This window comes from Microtus oregoni, unplaced genomic scaffold, assembly GCF_018167655.1.
Source record: "Microtus oregoni isolate MIOR12 unplaced genomic scaffold, Mior012 000019F_ref0000042, whole genome shotgun sequence".
NCBI lineage: Eukaryota > Metazoa > Chordata > Mammalia > Rodentia > Cricetidae > Microtus > Microtus oregoni.
The window spans coordinates 23,372,902-23,393,705 of record NW_024543078.1 but is presented as its reverse complement, the minus strand read 5'-3'; positions in this window follow the sequence as shown (position 1 = coordinate 23,393,705).

Genomic DNA, 20,804 nt, shown 5'->3' with positions numbered 1-20,804 from the left:
GGATACCTCATATCTGTCTGCTCCTTCTGTGATTATTATTTTACTAGGTCTTCAAACAGACCCGGTGTGAAAGGAAGGATAAGACCACACTCTCCTCATCCTCTCTCCTCTCCTCTTCTCTCCTCTCCTCTCCTCTTCTCTCCTCTCCTCTCCTCTCCTCTCCTCTTCTCTCCTCTCCTCTCTGTCTCTTTATTAGTTACTTTTCTGTTTCTGTAATAAGACACCACAACCAGGGAAACTTAGAGAAGGCAGGGTTTGCTTTGGGGTTTATGATTCCAGAGGGCTCAGAGTCCATCAGTATCATGGAAGGGTAGAACGGCAACAAGCAGGCAGAATGAGAGCTGACATCTCCAACTGCAAGCAGCAAGGAGGTGGGGGGGGGGAGGGGAGAGAGAGAGAGAGAACTAGATAAAAAGAGGGGGAGAGAAACAGAGGGAGACACAGAGAGACACAGACGACAGACAGACAGACAGAACTGGGAGTGGCACATGGACTTTGACACCTGAAAGCCCACTCCCAGAGACAGCAAGGTCAAGCCTTCTAAACCTGCTCAAACACTGTCATGTATTCAAAAGCCTAAGACTATAGGGCTCATTTCCTTTAAACTACCATATCTCTCTCTCCACTCCTCTTTCATTTCCTCTTCTAAAAGAAATAGCTATTTGTTGCACATAAAAAGATGTTTATTTGTTCAGATAGGATTGGTAAAGACTTTTAAAAGTGCAAATTCATTTGTTAGCGGTTAGCCTTTCATTGCTCTGCCAAAAATATCTGACAACTTCATTGGAGGAAAAAATTTATTTTGACTCACGGCTTCGGAATTCAGTCCACAGTTTCTTGGCGCTGTGTGCTTGGATAGAAGAATTTCCTGGCAGTGAAGCACGGAGTGAGGCTCTTCTTCACTTGGTTTAGTGGAGAAGGCATTGAGAAACAGGAATAAGCCAGGGACTAGACACCCCAAGAACACCGGTGACCTTTCTCCAGCTAGAACCATGTCCTAACGTTTCTAGAACGTTCCAAAATATGTCACCAGCTAGGGCCCAGGGGCCCCATGTATGAGCCAATGGAGGAAAACTTTGTATCCCAACCATGGTTGAAGAGCATCAGATATGCAGAGAAGTATTCAACATCTCAGATCTTTGGAGAGACCCAAGTTGGAACTCCAATGAGATATCATTTTATGTTTGTGGGGGGTGTTTATTAAGAGATTCAAGTTGACATTGGTGAGAACGTGGAGGAAAAAGGATGTAAGCTGACATAACCAACTGTGGGGAATAATAATACAGAGGTTCTCAACAAGCTAACACTAGGACCGCCAAATGAAGTATCCATCCTATTTCTGTATGTACGTGCAGAGGAAGTGAAATTGGTATGTCGAAGCAGTATCGGTAGATCAATTTTCACTGCAGCCTACTTCCTTCTGTGGAAACAAGATAGGGTATTGATGAGTAAACTGATAACTAAGATAAGATGGGTAAGCATAACAGAATACCATATTGCCTTTTAAAAAAGGAAAGTCTGCCATTGCCAGCTACATTAATGGAAGGGAAGGGCGTAAGCACAATGAAGTTTGCCAGGCCAGAAAGAGGAATACTGTATAATCACATTTTTATTAACTCTTAAGAAGCTAATTTTCTAGAAACAGGGTAAGCTAGTCGTTTCCAGGGGTGACGTGTAAAGGGAACAGAGAGACAGGAGGCGAAGAAAGATGGTGATCCAAAGATACTAAGTTCCCGTTAGACTGGAGCAATAGTTTGGGTAATCTATTGGGATATATGATAGCCACAGTTAGTAGTAATTAGGATTATTGATTTCAAAATTGCTAATTAGTGTTTAAACCTTTTACCACAAGCTCTGATTAAACCAGAGAGTCTGCAGACTCGTGTAGAAACTCTCCAACTGTCCCATGTACATATCCATGATTATTTGTCAATTAAAAATAGGTCAAAAATAAAATTATGAATACAGTAAGGGGTTTGTTTTCTGGGACAGCATGGTAACCAGTGGATCCTGAACTAAAATCCCGTGTCTTCTGATCACTGGGTAAACGGACTTGGGCTTATCTCTGCTCTTTCCGCATATGGAGCATTTTTGCAACGGCTGTGTTTAATTCCTTTCAAATTCCTAAATCCCTGCCTGCTTACACGAGTCAGAACAGTGAGACTCCTAAGGGAATGGACAGACTAAAGTCTTCCCTTCTCCCAGGTGAAACATCTCCCGTATCCAGGCTGAGTGATTTTGCAGGGTACTGCTCCCTGTCAGCATGTGGTTCTATATGGGTATTTCTTAACCACTTCAGCTATGTGTGAGCCCAAACATAGCAAGGGAGGCAGTAGACAAGGCACTGGAACAACCACAATGGTGCCGTTTTATTGGACGGCCAGAAGGTACCACGGTTGCATAACTTAGACTTTCCCCAGGAGCTGAAAGACTGTGTGTGTCCTCCACGCTTCCGTATCAGGAAGGAGGGATTAAGCGCATGTTTTCAGTTTCACAGGAAAAGGTAATAAAAATACAAGTATATTTTGGGTCAAGTTCAATTTCTGCTTGCCTCTTCCAAATCTCGATGAAGAAAATAAATTGGGCTGCAACAGAATCTTTAACACCCAAGCAGATAAGATTCTTTATTCCAGCCCAGGTAGTTACCACCTTCTGATAAGGATCTAATTACAACGACGAATATAGCAAGCCTAATAAAATAGGGAGGAAAGTTAAAGATAGTTAGGTCAGGTCTGTCAGTCATCACAAGACCGTCATTAGTTACTATTTTAATGGTTCATTTGATTAAATGTTAAGCTATTGTCTTGTAATTATGTGTATTCAAGGGAGAAATACTGCAGTTCAATTAGGATTATATCTTTTACTTTGCTATGTTTAATGAAGTCTTTGCATCACCATAATAAGCAAGGAATAATGAAAATCTTTTTTTTTTTTGAAACTGTGCTGAGAGGACTTGCAGAGGAGAGCTGGCATACGTAGCCTGATGAGTTTCCTTACATGGCTCAACTGTTGATCAAAAAAAGCAAATTATATAAGTGGATAGAGCAAGGCAGAAACATGTGGACACAGCTGGAGTGTCATGTGTCACGGTTCCAGTCATTGCCAGCTGGCGGTCACACAAAGGCAGGCCAAGCCAAACAATTACTGTTATTCATAAGAGCAAATGTGCATTCCGAATACACAGCGCAGGCTTTATGAAATAACCAAGCGTTCAGATGCATCCAGACAGCCAGGCTTTTTTTTTCATCACACATCCCCGGGTACCAGGCCAATATGGCAAACTGACTCTGCTATTCAGAAACCCTTATCTTTCCCCAATTAACCAAATCACTGTGACGCTCAAGAGTTCTTCATGCGTTTTGCTGAGCGTGTCAAACCAGCAGGCTTACTGGGTAGCAGATGCAGTTTCTGGAAGCAATATGCTTTAAAAAAATAGAAAGGAAAGAAAAGGAAACTTTTTGTTAAAGCTATAAATGCCATGCTAGACCATCACCCATTGCGAGTCAGCTTGGAGTCAAATGTTAACACCTGAGTGTCCAGCGTTCTTCCTTGCTATCAATTCTGGGCCCCAAGATAGACAACATTCCAAGATGTGAACTTGGGAGGCCCACAGAGGGCTAAGAGACAGGCAATAAGATCCACATTCATGTTGGAGGAAAACAAATTAATTTAATGAGAGAATATCCTGGAAGAGAACCTAGTGATGGACTGAAAAAAAAAAATAGAGCTGTCGCTCTGACAATTTCTACCTAACTTGTTATAACAAAGTGGAGACACAGCTCCCTGCCTGCCATGCTTCCAATAGACAGGGTGGTGGGAAATGCAAGAACGTGCGATATTACATTCTTCCTTTGCTTTGTGTCAGAATAGAAAAAATGACGGACACGGGGGTGTCTGCTAGGAAAGTTTCATTGCAGTAAAAAGTGAATGGTTCTATCCTCTGCAGTTCTTCCAAAGAAATATCAGGTTTTCTGTCTAGATGAGTACCATCCCACAGACATGTAATGCAAACCACGTGTGTTGTGACTTTGTTTTCTGATAGCCACCTTCAACAAAGCAAAGGGAAACAGGAGACTTTCATTTTGATACGCTTTATTTAATCCCGTTTTTAAGGTATCCTCATTTCAACACATCATCAACACAGTTGGGTTTGTTTTGTTTTGTGCAAACCCACAACCTTGCACCCCTGAGCTACAGTCCCAACCCCAACAGTTATTAAAGCAATACTACAGGTATTAACGAGGTACCTTAAGTCTTTTATCTGTACCGAGTCTTCAAGGCTCATGTGTAGTTTGTACTCCAAGGCATCCCTGTTTGAATATACCATATTTCATGTGCTTAGTAGCAACATGTGGCTCCTGCGTCTTTTCCTGAGCAGACCTTTATCAAGGGGAGCTTTGAGGATACCTGGGCACACTTTGCCCACCTAGTGCCTCAGAGGAATGTCTTGACAGAATGAACTGTCAGGTGTCTTGTTCGTAGCTCTAGCTCTCCCATCAACTTTCTTAGTTAATCCAGCCAGAAAATGGAGGTAGAATGATAACCTGCTTGGCCCTCTCCATTAAGTTCTCTGGGTTAAAAATAGACAGTAGATGCCTTTGTGAGAAGGCAATCGTATTTATTAGATTAAGGAGAGTAAGCACTAGATTACGAAACCCTAAAAGTAGTTGAAAGTTCTGAGAACAAATTTCCGTGAATTCTTCGTCCATTGTTAAGCTTGTCACAGGACAGGCCTTAGAATTGGGTGTGATTTTAAACACAGCAGTCCCCCTGTCTATGATGGTCTTCAAGGGGCTTCAGAGCATCCATCGGTAGCCATCAGGACATCAACACTCCTGCGGCTTGAATGTGAAATGTTTCCCACAGGTCACTTGTTGGAACACTTGGTCTCCTGCTGATGGTACTGCCTTATGAGGCTGTGGATCATTTGGGTCTGACCTCTCCTGCCTCCTGCCTTCTCCTCCATGACAGACATCTCTGAAGCCGCAAGCCAGAATAAATACTTCTGTCATTCGGTTGTTCCTGTCAGGTATCCTGTGTTAGTGATACACCAAAGGGCTTTCCTGCCTGTGGCAGTACCATACAAGTATGGATTCCAGGCTTACCTGGAAAGTCCAGATAAACGCTGTGACCGCACAGTGCTCAGCTGGGGTGGAGCGTCTGGAGTGCTGGGAGAGTCACACATCATCTGTGTGATGCTAAATATCTGACACCATAGAGTGCTGCCACCGGGTCCAGCGACTGTGCCCATCTTAGCGACCCCTCCCCGGTTCCTTGCATTCCCTTGCTGTGTTTGGTGGATATGGGAAGACATGGAAACCGCTTGCTCTTGGATTCACTGTGTTCGCTTGCTCTTGGATTCACTGTGTTCAAGGGCACTGGCCAAGTAGAATACCTTTAGTTCCAGATCATCTGGCCCTCTACCAACATCCATGAACCCAGATCTTCCATAGTCAACAGTACTTAGCATAGACCTTCATAGTTAACGGTATTTAACATGAAACATTTGCCAAAAGGTCGGCTAGTGGCAAGTATCCTTGGGTGTATAAGTACCACTTTCTTCCTTTTTAAAAATAAGATTTATTTATTTCATGCATAAATGCTTGGCCTGTATGGATGTACGCACACTGCATGTATGCCTTGTGCCCTCAAAGGTCAGAAGAGGACATTGGATTCCCAATAACTGGAGTTATGGATCATTGTGAGCTACTATGTGGGTGCTGGGAATTCATCCAGGTCCTCTGGAAGAGCAACACATTCTATTAACCTCTGAGCCACCTCTCCAGTCCAAGTATTGCATTCTTAATTAACTTCACCATCATAGGCTTCTATGCCATGTTTCCATTTGGATTGTCATTCAGATTGAGTATTGGAACTCATTACCCTGACCTCACCAACAGGTCCCTGAAGCAGTTCTAGAAAAATGTAATAGTCAGTACCTGGAAAAGGACTGGGGCAGGAATTTACCTGCTGCAGACAACAGGCCAACTGAGGCACCATGTGACTAACCGCTCTGTGTCCTTGTCACATTCTTTAAAATGGGAGTAGAATTCTATGTGCGTGCCCTCACCGGGCATTTGTAAGGAAGAGCTGGAACCATGGCAAAAATGGACCTGACCAGTAGAGGTTTCCACAGGTACTCTAGCCTTTTATTGTTGGAGAGACATACCTAAGGTAAGTGATGGAGGAAGGTCATTGGTTAAATAAAAAGAAACTGCTTGGCCCTCACTGGTTAGAAGATAGGTGGGAGGAGTAAACAGAACAGAACGCTGGGAGGAAGAGGAAGTGAGCTCAGACTCCACAGCTCTCCTCTCGGGAGCAGACGCCTCAGAGAGACGCCATGCTCCCAGCTCCCAGGCAGACGCATGCGATGAAGCTCCGACCCAGGATGGACATAGGCTAGAATCTTCCCGGTAAGCACACCTAGGGGCGCTACACAGATGATTAGAAATGGGCTAAATTAATATGTGAGAATTAACCTAGAAGAGGCTAGATAGAAATGGGCCAAGCAGTGATTAAATGAATACAGTTTGTGTGTTGTTATTTCGGGCATAAGCTAGCAGGCGGCTGGGGTGCTGGGGATGCAGCCCCGCTGCTCGTATTACTACAAATGGCGCCCAACGTGGGGTTCGAACCCACGACTCTGAGATTAAGAGTCTCATGCTCTACCGACTGAGCTAGCAATGTATTTCCAGAAAAGACTTATTTTGTCCTGTAGCATGCAAGCGGTTCTTGTCCCTGCTGCCTCTGGCCTGTGGTGGCACAGGACATCGTGGTGATGAGTTTGCTGCCTTGATGGACGCCCGGAGGGAAGCCACCACTAGTCCCCACTTTCCCACACAGGGACCTTTGGGAGACACTCCTGATGATAGCAACATATATAAGGCACATGGATCATTAATAGTAGTTCTGGGATGCTAATGCACAAAAGCAGACAAGACAGCTGCCAACACACCGAGGCCCTCTGCACACGGGACTTTACTCTGAGAGCCAGGGCCTGTCCTGGACCAGAGCTGGGATCCTGGGCTTCAGCTCCTTCCATGGCCTAGCACACAGGCTGCATAAAAGACACAGTTAAGGAATTATGAGTTGGTTCTTGCCTTAAGAAGGTGGTCTCTCCCTCTCTGTCTCTATTTCTCTCTCTCCTTTCTCTTCATGACCTATCTCTTCCACCAAAATACAAGATCCATGTGAGGTCTTTTTGGTTTTCTAATATCTCATGTAACACAAACTATTTCCTATAATGGTAGGTGTATAAATAAATAAAAAAAAGTACTTGTTAAATTAGAATTTTTTAAACTCTTCATTTCCCAAAGCATGCAGGTGAAGTTGTCACTGAATAAAGTACTTGTGTTGTTCCAGGTGGTTACCGCTCAAACATTCGTCCCGTGCCTGGATTTGTGTCCGGCCGGGCAACAGGCCTGGCTGTTGCAGGTTCTACTGGAGAAGTAGAGCACCTGAAGCCAGACGTTCCATGCTGTGGTCATCTGTTCATCCATTCATCTATCCATCGGTCTGTCTGCCTTGAACTCTTGCATGTGCTGAAGCACCCACCAGGCAGTCTGGGTTTTGTGTCACAACACTGTGATAAAAATGTCTGGGTTTCTGATTACAGAGCCTCACACAGACCTATTTAAGAGGGTCATGGAGCTTCTTTTGAAAACAAAGAAACCCCCACTTGGCTCTCCCCCTCCCACATTCTCACCACCTGTTAGAAATGCCGCTAACAGCGAAGCCATTTTAATTGCCTCCCTTCTCTTTATTTTTCCTCTTCCACCTCCACTGCTTCCTCCTCCTTCCTGCTCCACTTTTTTTCCTTTTCCTAATTCCCTCCCTCCCTTCCTTCCTTCTTCTCTTTTTCCTCCACCTCTTCTTTAATGGAATGTTCTCAAATTTACCTGGCTTAGAAGTCAGGCAAGCCTGCTCCATGTTGCTCTGGTTTTAGAGAATGTGTTGCAGAGGGTCTCACAATCTCCTTCTTGCTACTCTTAATGTGAACACTGGCTCATTAGAATACAACCTCTCCTTCCCTGTGGGTGCCAACTGGAAACCTCCAAGGACATCAAGGAGGCAGGTTCCCCCAGAAACTGTTATGAAATGACCCCCAAACCCACATCAGACAGCCTGGCTTCCAGGCCTGTGAACGAACACACACACACACACACACACACACACACACACACACACACCGAGTGAGCTCTCTCCAGCCAACATCTAAATTGCTTCAGCCACTGGCAGGCCAACCGGAGCCCTGTGGAAATATGAGCTAAGTGAAGACAGCCCGCCTCCAGGTGCTCCTCATTGCCACAGCTCCTGACACTTCTTGGCCACCCATCATTTTCCATTTGGTTGCGGGCAGTCTTCTTATCTTCAAAGCCTTTTTATGTGCTTGCAGAGGCAAGCCTACCCCGGACTAAAGTTCTCGGTTCTCTCTGCCCTGGAACCGGTGCCAACGACCCAGCTGCTTGCGGCCCCTGCCATCCTGCGGCCGCCTGCATTTCCGAGTTTCCACTAGCAGGATCAAGAATTTGGAAGGCAGCTTGCTTCTTTTGGACCCTGAAGGCTCCTTTCGGAAGGAGAAGACAGAATGAGAAAGCCCAGGGGATAACGGGCTTGCAAGTTTCATGAAAAAGGCCCACAAGGCTGGCCTGAATGGTGTCTTGTGCGAACGAAGAATCCCCCAGTCTCTGGTTTTGGCCAGCGCTCGCTGCTCTTTCGCCTTGTTCCTTCTCAGGATTACCTCTGTTTACCCTGAGTGCCAGTTGTAGGAAAGGAGCTCTTGCGCTGGCAGCTCTGAGGTCATGCTGTGGCCTTGCCAGGGCCCGTGTGCAGAACTGTATCTGGAGCGCACCTAACACTGATGACTTCTCTTGCTATGCCGCCCCCCCCCCCCCCCACCTCGCCCTCTTACAATCTTTCTCTCTCTCTCTCTTTTTAAAAGAACTCTAGAATTGGCCTTCAGAAACAAACTCTTTGCAAACAGGCTGCTTGTTGTCTCTGGCGGGCGCTTGTAAGGAGGGTTGTTAGCGCCCTGAATTTATGTTTCAAATACCATTTTAATTTCTCGGGCAGAATTTTTACCACAAGATGTTAACTCACTGGTGTGCTTGAATCCCACAGCGTCTCTCTCATTTTCTCTTGCTTGAATGTGCATATATATATATATATATATATATATATATATATATACTCGTTGATGAAAATATGCCCACGGCTTCTAAGGAAAGGTTCTCAGTGCCCGAGTCACGGAAACACAGGGCATTTGTTTCTGGGGAACTGACTCCCAAGAGTTGTTCTCTTTTTAGCTGAAAATTTATGCACATACCTTTGACTCAGTAGGTCCTTTCTTAACCCCTAGGACACCCTTTTTTGTTATGTGCCAACCCTATATCATCTGTCCCAACAGGGTAGTGGCTCCTACTCAGAGATACAAGCTCCCGTTACCTGTGTTAGTGAACTTGGAGCCCTAATTTGCTTCGTTGTTGCTGTGCTAAGCATCAGGACCAAAAGCAAGGCTTAGGGAAGAAAGGGCTTATGACGTCTTGCAACTCTTAGGTCATAATTCATCACTGAGAGAAGTCAGAACAGGAACTCAAGAAAGGAACCTGGAGGCAGGGACTGAAGCAGAGATCATGGAGGAACACTGCTTTAGTGACTGGCTCAGCAGCCTTGCCTACGCAGCCCAGGCCCACAGGCTCGGTACTGCCCATGGTGGACTGAGCCTCCTCCCAAACCCCTGTTTTAGGTATTTCTAGCATTACATGCATCCTTCCTGTTTTCTTGCTGCTTCTTGAACAAGTGACATCAACTCCTCTTCTCAGCAGTGCCTTCAGTATTCGACTGTAATTCATTTCTTGTTTGTTTGCGCGTTTCTAGTATTTTAAAATAGTGTCTACTATGTAGCACCAGCTGGCTAAGAATTCACTTTGTGGTCTCCAACTTGTAATCTTTCCGCTGCTGCCTCCCAGGTACTGGGAGTGTAGGTGTGTGCCACCACAATCAGAACCCACGGCTTTCAATGTGCAGCTACTTCACGGATGGGACACCCTATCACTGGCAACCCCAACAACACTGCTGCTCGTTAGCCATTGGACCGTTCTGCAGATCACACTGACACCCCACCATTCACAGTCCAAGGATGGATGGGCATTCTTCACATCCCACTCTAGAATGCCTGGCACAAGAAGCTTGTACTGTGGTAGCTGTTACATTAGACAAAGGAACTGCGTTAGGTCTGCACAAGCCAGAGAGCATAAAGAGAGGACTGACTTCTGCAGGCTGTCTTCTGTTGGCTGTGGCTTGCAAAGGCACCTTCTAACACACAATAAGCAGATGAAAGTTCCAGAACAAGAGGAAGAGTGAGACAAGAGCAAGGCACAACGCCGCCCACTGGCTGCGTTTGTCAGCACAGAAGACGGCTCAGCCGGCTCTCGCTGGCATTTCTCTCAGAAACAAGCAATACTTTGGGAATTCGAGTTTGTTATTTAACAGAAGAGCAACCTACAGATCTCTGTCTTTTTGGTACGTTTCCATCATACTATGCAACTTAATGCAATTAATTATAGGATTTAATGTAATTACACTCTTGTAATTTAGTTTAATATTCCAATGCGCTGAGATCGTCTTCTTTCCACTGAATGTCTGCCACACTCAAGGCATTATTACGTCAGATTTCTGGGAGAGAAACTGACTTTCTGCCTTTTCAGGGTTTTGAAGAAGAGGAGGAAAACCCTCAACTTCTTCAGGGTTACCCCTCTTTCTAGGTCACTCAAAATTGAGGCTGTTCTTGCTGTGGTATCTTCCCTGACTGCTTTCCTCTGTGGAGAAAAACAGGACAAGATTCAGAGGACTCGGTGGCTCAGACATACGCTGTATTGCTTGGATCTTTCTCTATGGGGTTTTAGACTAGACATATAACTGTCAACTCAGCTCAACTTAGTAGGGACCTGGGTGAAAGCTACCTGTACCATTTTCTTTTTAAAAGGATTGCAAACAAACAAACCCAAACCTAGATTTTGGAGTTAGAGGAACACACTGACTCTCACTGGCCCAGTTGCTAAGATTTTACATAATTTCGACAACTGCACCTCCAATAAGAGCGACTTTCTAAGATACACGGTAAAGCTAAGAACTCAGAGACCTTGCAGAACCCCTGGGGTTCTCCGCCACATACATGCCAAGCCTCCCTGATTTAAGGGTAGAAGCTGTGTGTTTCTTCCCAAGTCAAGAATTTTGTTTGAAGAGAGAGAGAGAGAGAGAGAGAGAGAGAGAGAGAGAGATTAAGCAAAGCAAAACTCGGGGCTTAAGAGCAACCAAAGATTACTCAGTCATTGCTGAAAATGAGTGACATGGGAAAAAAGGTGACAAAGACCCAGAACCATTATACTGGTGCGTGCCAAACAATTTACCCTGCCCCAAAAATCTTGTTGGATTTTCTTGAAAGATGGGGCCCAGTAGGCCCCTTAGACCTGGGATGAATTTGGAATTTCTCTGAAGGAACCATCATGCCTGAATTTTGTGTTCGGTAAGGCCTAAATCTTATACAACATTGCTACCTCTGTCTTCCAGAAAGTACCAAGGCTCAGGAGCTCTGAGAACTGTCCATGGACTCTCTCATCACGATGCCATTTTACAATCAATATTTCTGGTACTGTGACTAAATAGTTCAAAGTGAAAGGACTACATTCAAGGCGAACATACCAGAGGCATCTTATGGGTCCCATTTATTTCCACTTACGTATCTGCAGGTTAGCGTGAATTGTGCTGATTTATGCTGCCTTTATGCAGGTGGGCAAGGCTTTGTGCTGCAAATGGGTCAGGTTCTGTTCCACAAGCTCTGATCTACTTTGGTGAAGTGTTACCCAAGGCACCCAAAGACCAAGGCCAATGATAAGAACCCGTTGCATGTCTCTGACTTGAGTCACACCCAATAACACCTTATTGGCCAGGGAAGCAAATTTGTCCAACCCAAAGTTAAAAGGATGTAACTTCATCTATCATAAAGATCATAAAGCCAAACCGAGTCCCAGGACTGGAAGTGGCGGTGAAGGAGTTTGGAAGGGTGAAAAATCACTGGGCAACAAAACGAGTAACCAGAGCAACATAACCATTGTATGTGTAGGCCAGGCATTGAAGCTTGTTTATTTTTTATTTTTATTTTATTTTTTAAAGATTTATTTATTAATTTATTATGTGTACAACATTCTGCCTCCATGTATGCCCGCACTCCAGAAGAGGGCGCCAGATCTCAGTACAGATGGTTGTGAGCCACCATGTGGTTGCTGGGAATTGAACTCAGGACCTCTGGAAGAGCAGCCAGTGCTCTTAACCACTGAGCCATCTCTCCAGCCGTGAAGCTTGTTTATTTACATTATATTGAAACTATCGATGAGCGAAGTGGCAATTTATGTCTTTAAACAATTACATTGTGAATCCCTGGTTCTTCTACTCATAATAAAAGCGACAGAAGGCTACATGCTACACGGGTGACTTGCATACAGCAAGGGCAGTCCGTAGACAAGTGAGTTACGGCACCAAGCCTCAGACTTCTGTGGGAAAATGCAAAGCACCACCTGAAAGCCTGGCTCCCAGAGTCCCAGGAGGGTGGAGTGAAACAATGGGAAAGGTATTGGAAAAATGTGAGTGCTAAAATATTGGGCTGTCTTCTAATTATCAGCATGTGGAATCCCTTAAAATTAAGACATGGCTTCCATCTTTGACATAGGGGCTAGTTTTAGCTGAGAAGACTCAGGATTGGATCCGGACTCATTTGTTGCCTTGACCTTCATGAATTTTAGCTTTTTTCTCTGTAAAACCAGAACCACAATATCATGTTTGTTCGTCCTCAGTGTATGGGGGATTAGACATGAGACAACACATGGAAAATACTCTGTCTTCTGTGCCTTGCCACATGTAAGGGGAGCTCTGAGCTCACTTTCAGTGCATCTGATGGTTGTCATCTGAACGAGTACTTGTCACGAAAATTAACGGTAGGCAGTGCTTTGTCTCAACATGCGACTGTGTTTGGAAGAAGAGAGCTGGGATGCAGATTCCACGAGAACTGTGTTTGTCAGTCCAAAGGCAGAGAGAACAATGTTATGACAGAGAACAGCTCTGGTGGCAGTTGGAGGCTGGGGGTTCGGGGGAAAGGTGAAGACGGGGGGCCTGTCATGTAGTATTCCAGTGTCGACAATCTAGACTATGTCCAGATGGTGCTTCTTTGGATCTTCTTATCCCAAGTTCAAAGCGCAGGATTGCATAGAAGCCGGGGGAAAGTGACTAGCTGTCAAGAGTGTAAGAGAAGGTGCTTCTGCCTGTGTTCTCCTGGTCAGTCCCATCCCAGGGAGCAGAGCCACCTCGAGACCATTACTTAGTGTGTCTGTGCTAGAGTTTCCTCATTGTTCAAAATGATGGCCATCAGTGCCCAACAGACAGGGTATATTCAACCTCTTGTAAAAGGTGTTGTACACCTGAATTCTGGTCATCTTATAATCATACTGGCTTTTCTAAGAGAAAAGCAGAAATAACACAGGTGACAAATTTATAAAGCCTGAGAGCCCATCACATTAGGGAGAATCAAGTTCTCAGCTCAGCCCTGCTAAACCACCATTAATTATGAAAAGGCCTAGACTTAATTCCAGGTGAATTAAGTAAGTACGGCTAAGGTTTTTGGTCTGGCATCAGCATCCTCTAGGCCAGCGGTTCTCAACCTATGGGTCACAGTCATGGAAAAACACTTACTTCTGATGGTTTCAGGACCCCCCCCCACCCATAAACTATTTTCATTGCTACGTCATGATTGTAATTTTAGATCTCAGTTCCTAAGACCATTGGAAACGTGACTTCTGATGGTCGTGACATACAGATTAACAACCCTTGTTCGACAGAGTCACTGTCACAGGCAACAGCAGACTCCTCCTCTGAGCCAGATTAAGGTGGGTGTCAGGCTTTGCCATCAGACACATCTTGTCTGTGTACTGGATCTGGTGCCCATCAGCTGTAGACCTTGGATCTGGATCTCTTAATCCATTAAAGGGGAACTACCGCAGGGGACTGTTCCAAAGATGAAAGAGTAAGATGATCTGGTTATGAAATGCTATGTCTGCCACCGAAATAGCCTCCATTATTTTTGAAAGAGGTATTCTTTGAGAATATCCGCTTAATTTGCCTCCCCTCTGAATCTACTGTCTATTGGATTAGTTCCCGTGTAGATGAATAAGGACCTAAAATCACTGTTACTTCTGCGCTCAAGGGTAGCATCATGCCGACAGGGATCCTGTCTGCCCTCTGCATTCTGCCTGTGTCTTTGGAACCTCACAATGTTTGGTCGACAGTATTGAACAATGGATACAGGAATCTTAGGACATTTGCAAAAATTTGTCCTAACATCCTCCCTCCTGTCCAGTTTTTAACTATCTAATTTGATATATATATAGATATATAGATATTTTTTTCTAGTCAATTTAACCCCTAAAGAAGGTTAGGGAAAAGACAACACCCGTAATCATACATAGAAAGGGGCTTCTCTCAAATTCTTCCCTGAAACAGCTATCTAAGGGTAAATGCTGGCTGAAACCTCACTATATATATATATATATTGAACTCACATTCTTGGTACATTGTATGTTTTCATTCATGTATACAATAAAAGTTGACTACAACCCCTTTCCCCAGGTTTGAGATTTGTTTATTAAGAGATGATTGATAGCAAACGTACGGCAAAAAAAAAAAAACCAAACACCAACCTCTCGAATCTTATAGCTAGTAACACAGAACAGGTCTGGGGGTGTCCTGGGAGCGGGCTGCTTTCACTGAGTGCTTTTCTGCTTACGGCCTGGTGGCTGCCTCACCTGCTTTTCTTCTTCTCTCTGATTGACTGCAAGTCAGGGAAATTTGAAAAAAAGAAAAAAGAAGAAGTCTTCCCCATGACAAAAGTGAACTCCACCCCAGGTCACGGGGAGGAGGGGTGAGAAGCAGGCGCTGCCGTCTCTCCCACCATGTATGTCTTCCACCTGTCCCCTCAGGAGCCCGCCTAGGAGCCTGATATGTCAAACACCCATTCACCTCTCATGAACCCTGGAGAGTCTCACAGCAAACAAGCCTCCAGAAGAAGGAAGACAGGCTTCCAGGCAGCTTGCGGGAATGCTCCCATGCAAGTTTTCACTTGTTGGTAATCTCAAGTAGGTGATTTTTTTTTTCCTAGTCAATTTAACCCCTAAAGAAGGTTGGGGAAAAGACAAGACCCATAATCATACACAGAAAGGGGCTTCTCTCAAATTCTTCCCTGTAACAGCTACCTAAGGGTAAATCCTGGCTGGAACCTCACAGTGGGTCTCTACATCGCTCCAAATAAAGATTACCAACTGAGGACTTCAAACCCCTATGAAGCACAGACTCTTAATTTTAAAACCATAGCAACTGAGTCTGCTGAAGTCTAGACTGCATGTGCAAACTGTGCTCACTCTGACTGTGAACCTGAGACCAGAGCCTCGGCCTTGACCCCTGATTCATTCAGCTGCTGACAAATCTCATGTTTTGTACAGGAAATACCAAGAGACTGAACCAAGTTTCATGCTTAACTGATCTAGACCAAATAGAGGTCTGGACCTTCTAAACCCAGAGGTGGTGGAGCAGGGAGGAAGCACAGGTGTAATGTGCAATATGTTGGTACAATTTGCTGTTTGAGCTCACTGGGAGCTGGGCTGGGCTGCCCTCCCTACCCTCATTTCACACTTAAGTATATTTGTCTCGGTGTCTTCCAAAGTCGCTTGTCTGGGATGGGCAGTCCCCTGCCCCCACGCCAGGGAGAGGAGAGAACAACGAACAGTCCAAGAGTAAACCATTGCATCCTAAGGACAGCTAGAAGGTGAACCTTTTCCAACAGAGATTATGATTGTTTAACATTATGGTCTAAAAGTATCTGCAGTAGGAAAAAGATGTTTAGGGATGGGAAATTCAGACAGACAAAGTTCAGCCATGGGAAGCTCATCCTATGGAGACAAGGCTCAATTGGGAAGTCCAGCTGCCTGTGTCCACGTGCACAGTCAATTTCTGCTGGGTGCTCTGAACATCCGATTTGATGATGCTTTGTTATCTGTCTGTCTGCCTCTATCTATCTATCTATCTATCTATCTATCTATCTATCTATCCATCCATCCATCCATCCACCCACCCACCCACCCACCCACCTATCTATCTATCTATCTATCTATCTATCTATCTATCTATCTATCCATCCATCCACCCACCGATCTATCTATCTATCTATCTATCTATCTATCTATCTATCTATCTAATCTATCTCTCATCTATCTCTTGGTTCTTTATTCTTGTTTACTATACAGTTCAGAAACTCACCCACTTAAAACAATATATGGCTATGACTGATCATTCTCTAGGCCACACTGAACAAGTTTTGGGATAAATCAAAGTGCTCAGGTAAATGAATGCCTTAACATTGAAAAACTTTCTGGTCAAGAATCCACTAGAGATTTTAGGCTGTATGGGAAAGAGCAGTTTGGCACTGTTGTTAGTGGTTCTTTTCTGTTCCCTAATGCCATGTTCAGTGTGGAACATTTGTATTTTCCTGAAGCTCAATAGAATCTTGAATATTTCATTTCAGTAGGAAAGGTGGGACTTGAGCTAGAATGTGACAAAGTCAATCTGAGCTAAGTAAGGCAAGTGCTCACTGTCTGTGTGTAGCTTTTTGTCTCATATCTCACACACAGATTTGCTCATTTGTCTTGTCAACATGTTCTTCCGAATAGAGGATGTTCTGCGCTCTTGGGTAGCCATGCATTATTTAATGCGTAGTACTTGTTAAGTTTAGTGTACTTACAGTGTTTCAGATTCCTGTTGGTTACCAAGTCATCATGAAGAATACTGAAGCTGGCTCCGAGACAGTGGGAATTTGCACAGCAGCACAGGATTTTGTCCTACTCAATACAGAATTCATGCTGATTAAATCTATATTTAAAAAGACTCCATAGGGCTGGAGAGATGGCTCCGTGGTTAAGAGCCCTGACTGCTCTTTCACAGGACTGAGGTTTGATTCCTGGAACTCACACAGAGGCTCGTGGCTGTCTATATAACTCCAGTCCCAAGGGATCTGATATCCCTTTCTTGCCTCTGAGGGCACCTACATGCATATGGGACACATAGAAGTACATGAATGTGTAACACCTGTAACACCCATACACATAAAATAAAAATGGAAAGAAATGAGGGAAAAGAGTTCAGTGTTGGAATCTATCGGAAAGAGGAATTTTATTTGGTAATCTGATTTTGTTCTTGGAGCTACATTTCTCCATGACTCCCCTGATTCTTGAAAAATACAGAAACTCTGGCTGCTCCTGTAGAGCAGCTCCCATGCACCTCATAACTGTCTGACTCCAGTTCCAGGGGATCTGACACCCATGACAAAACACTGATGCACATAAGAAAAAAAGAAATAAAAATACAAATACCCAAAGTGACTCGTGACAAATAATAAATCAGAACAGACCAGGACTAGGGCAAAACCCAAACCACTCTCAGATCGTTGTCTTTCAAAGAGTGAAGATTATTTTCCCAGGTGATGTTTTTCAAAATTTTAATTAAAATATTCATCGTATATAAACTTCCATTGCAGTTGATTTTTCAAGGCTAGCACACAGCTTCCAGTACCAAACTCTAAAATAAAAACAGAATAAGAAGAAAGCCACCTTTCAAATCTTCTTTCAAATCAACCTCACTCATGAAATGAGAATATATAAAACTCAAGTAAACTGAACCTAGTAATGTTTTGAAGAGTAGCTTACTATGAATAAACACAATATACTAGATACACTTAAAATTGTTTCACCACAGAAAGTCTATGGATATAATTGTTCAAAAATGGATAAAGATGACAATCCCTACAGATCCCGAAAGCTGTTGCTGAAACTGAACACCCATGAACAATTTTTTAGACATTATAAATAGGAGGAAATTCCCTTAATTTGTTGTTGAAAATTGAACACTAACCAGGAGACAATGCCATTTGCGTGGTGAACTGGGAAAGTCATTCTTATCAAGTTCGCAAGGGATGTGGCTGATGTTCAGTATTCTTCTGGAAACTCTGACAGATAAAACTGGTGATAAAGAGAGAACTTATTTATTAGAAAAGAGTAAAAGAGGCATCATCACTTGTGGATTATTGAAGTGTCTGCCAAGAACAAAAATGCAAGTCTCTCTCTATATATATATTAAATAAAATTGCATTTATAGTAAAATTGAATTTACAAAAGTAATTGCAGCTGTAATAGAAAAGACTGGGGGAAAGTGCAAGAGAATTATATACATGGGAATAACAATTGCCTAGGGATAATTTTACAGGATAATTTGTATCCGTTTGTGTGAACAAACTGTAAAACTTCATGGGGTGTCATAAAGGAATATTAATGACCTGAATAGTGAACTATATTCATGTATTTGTTGCTTATTAATACAAGGTTTTGCTTTCCTAAAAGTAGCCTAGGTCCACCTGCATAGGAGCTACTCAGTTATTACCTGGTTCAGGGAATGGGAGAAAAGGGAAGGGACTGTCCATGGGCACAGGCTGTATTTTCAACATGTGGAAAGACCATTCTGAAATTAGTGGTAAGAGCTACAATCCCTATGAAGCTACTAAAATGCACTTGGCAGCACGTTTTCACGGGGCAGAGTTTTGGTATATGAATAGTATTTCAATAAAGTTATTTAAAAACTTATCCTATGAGAAACTTTGCGTTGGTGAATGAAGTCAGGAATTTTAAAAAGTTTGATATTAATACCATTGGGCTGGAGCTGTGGCCAAGTGACCGAGTATTTGCTTAGCATGTACAGCGCCCCAGTTCAAGCCCCAGAACCACCAGCAACAAAAAAATAATGGTAGTCAATGCTGACCACCCTCTTACAGACATTCTGCTGGCTGCTTTTCCATATATAGCAACAAAGCAACCAGCAGAATATTCCTGTTTTTCACTTAGATTTTTTTATAGTTGACATTTAGGTAGCCAAATGACACCATAAACAAATTGTAAATTGGTGTGTTCTTTTAAAAAAATGGAAATAATTGGTATATTTTTTGCAATGTCAATTGATTAAACTCTTTTCTTTGGCCGGGCTGTGGTGGCGCACGCCTTTAATTCCAGTACTCGGGAGGCAGAGGCAGGCGGATCTCTGTGAGTTCGAGACCAGCCTGGTCTACAAGAGCTAGTTCCAGGACAGGCTCCAAAACCACAGAAAAACCCTGTCTTGCAAAACCAAAAAAAAAACAAAAAAAAAAAACAAAACTCTTTTTTTTTTTTTGGCATAGCTGTGTCATGGTAAGTTTTAATTGACAATTCTATAAAAACCTACAATTCTATAAAAACCTACAATTACTTGAGAAGAGAGTCTCATTGAGGGATCTTCTAGACCAGGTTAGTCTATGGATGTTTCTGTGGAGGGATGCCTTGATTGCCTTGGTTGGTATGGGAAAACCTAGCCTGAAAGTGGATAGCATTATTCTCTGGTCTTGGGTCCTGGACTACATATAAGTAAAGAAACCCGGATGAATATTGAATTTACATACATTTTTCTGTCTCTCCTCTTGACGGCATATGTAACGAGATTAGCCATTTTACGTTCCTGACTAGACTCTCCTGCAATGACGGACTGGGAGTCAAATAAACCCTTTCTTGTGTTGCTTTTTATCAGGGTATTTTTTATCACAGCAACAGAAATAAAACCCAATACAATGTCTTGCTAGAACTTCATGAGATTATTGAAATCATATTATAAAAGAATATTTAATGACTTAGGAAAGTGCTTGAAACATAATCTTAAGTGAAATAAAAAGCAACACAGGTTTCTGTGCTGAAATTTCTATGAGCAAAAGGAAGAGGGAGGGAGCGAGAGGAAGAAAAAAAGAATGCAAAGGAGAGAATGAAATTAGTCATTTGAATTGGGTTAGTGCGTCTCTTAAAATATGAAACTTAACAATGAGCAAAATAGTTTTTGTAATACTCTAGAGAACTTCTAACTGCAGACTCTTTACTTGGTGTTCTACTTATTGTGCCTGTTATAGGATTTCCTTTTCCAACTTCATTTCATTCATTTCAATTAAACAAATGTTTACGAAAGCAGAAGTGAGGAAGTAGGAGAGTAAGACAGGAAGAGGTATTGATCACTGGGTTACAGGTTAGTAAAAAGACAGATGGGACGATGAGGATGGGGAGGGGAGTGAGTGGATGAAGATGGGAGGGGAGTGAGAGGATGAGGATGGGGAGGGTAGTGAGAGGATGAAGATGGGAGGGGAGTGAGAGGATGAAGATGGGGAGGGTAGTGGGAGGATAAAGATGGGGAGGGTAGTGAGGAGATGGAATGGGAAGGTAGTGAGGGGATGACGATAGGAAGGTAGTGGGAGGATGAAGATAGGAAGGTAGTGGGAGGATGAAGATAGGAAGGTAGTGGGAGGATGAAGATGGGGAGGGTAGTGAGAGAATGAAGATGGGGAGGAGAGTGGGAGGATGAGGATGGGGAGGGTAGTGAGAGGATGAAGATGGGAGGGTAGTGAGAGGATGAAGATGGGGAGGGTAGTGAAAGGATGAAGATGGGGAGGGTAGTGAAAGGATGAAGATGGGGAGGGTAGTGAAAGGATGAAGATGGGGAGGGGAGTGGGAGGATGAACTGGGAGGGTAAGGATGTAATTGGGAAGCAGCTGCAGTTTCTATGAGAGAGATAAACAGAAGATGGCTGGTGCTGCTGTCAGGTTTCTGAGAAACATGGAGGCCCTCAAGCCAAAGGGAAGACTTGTGTGATGG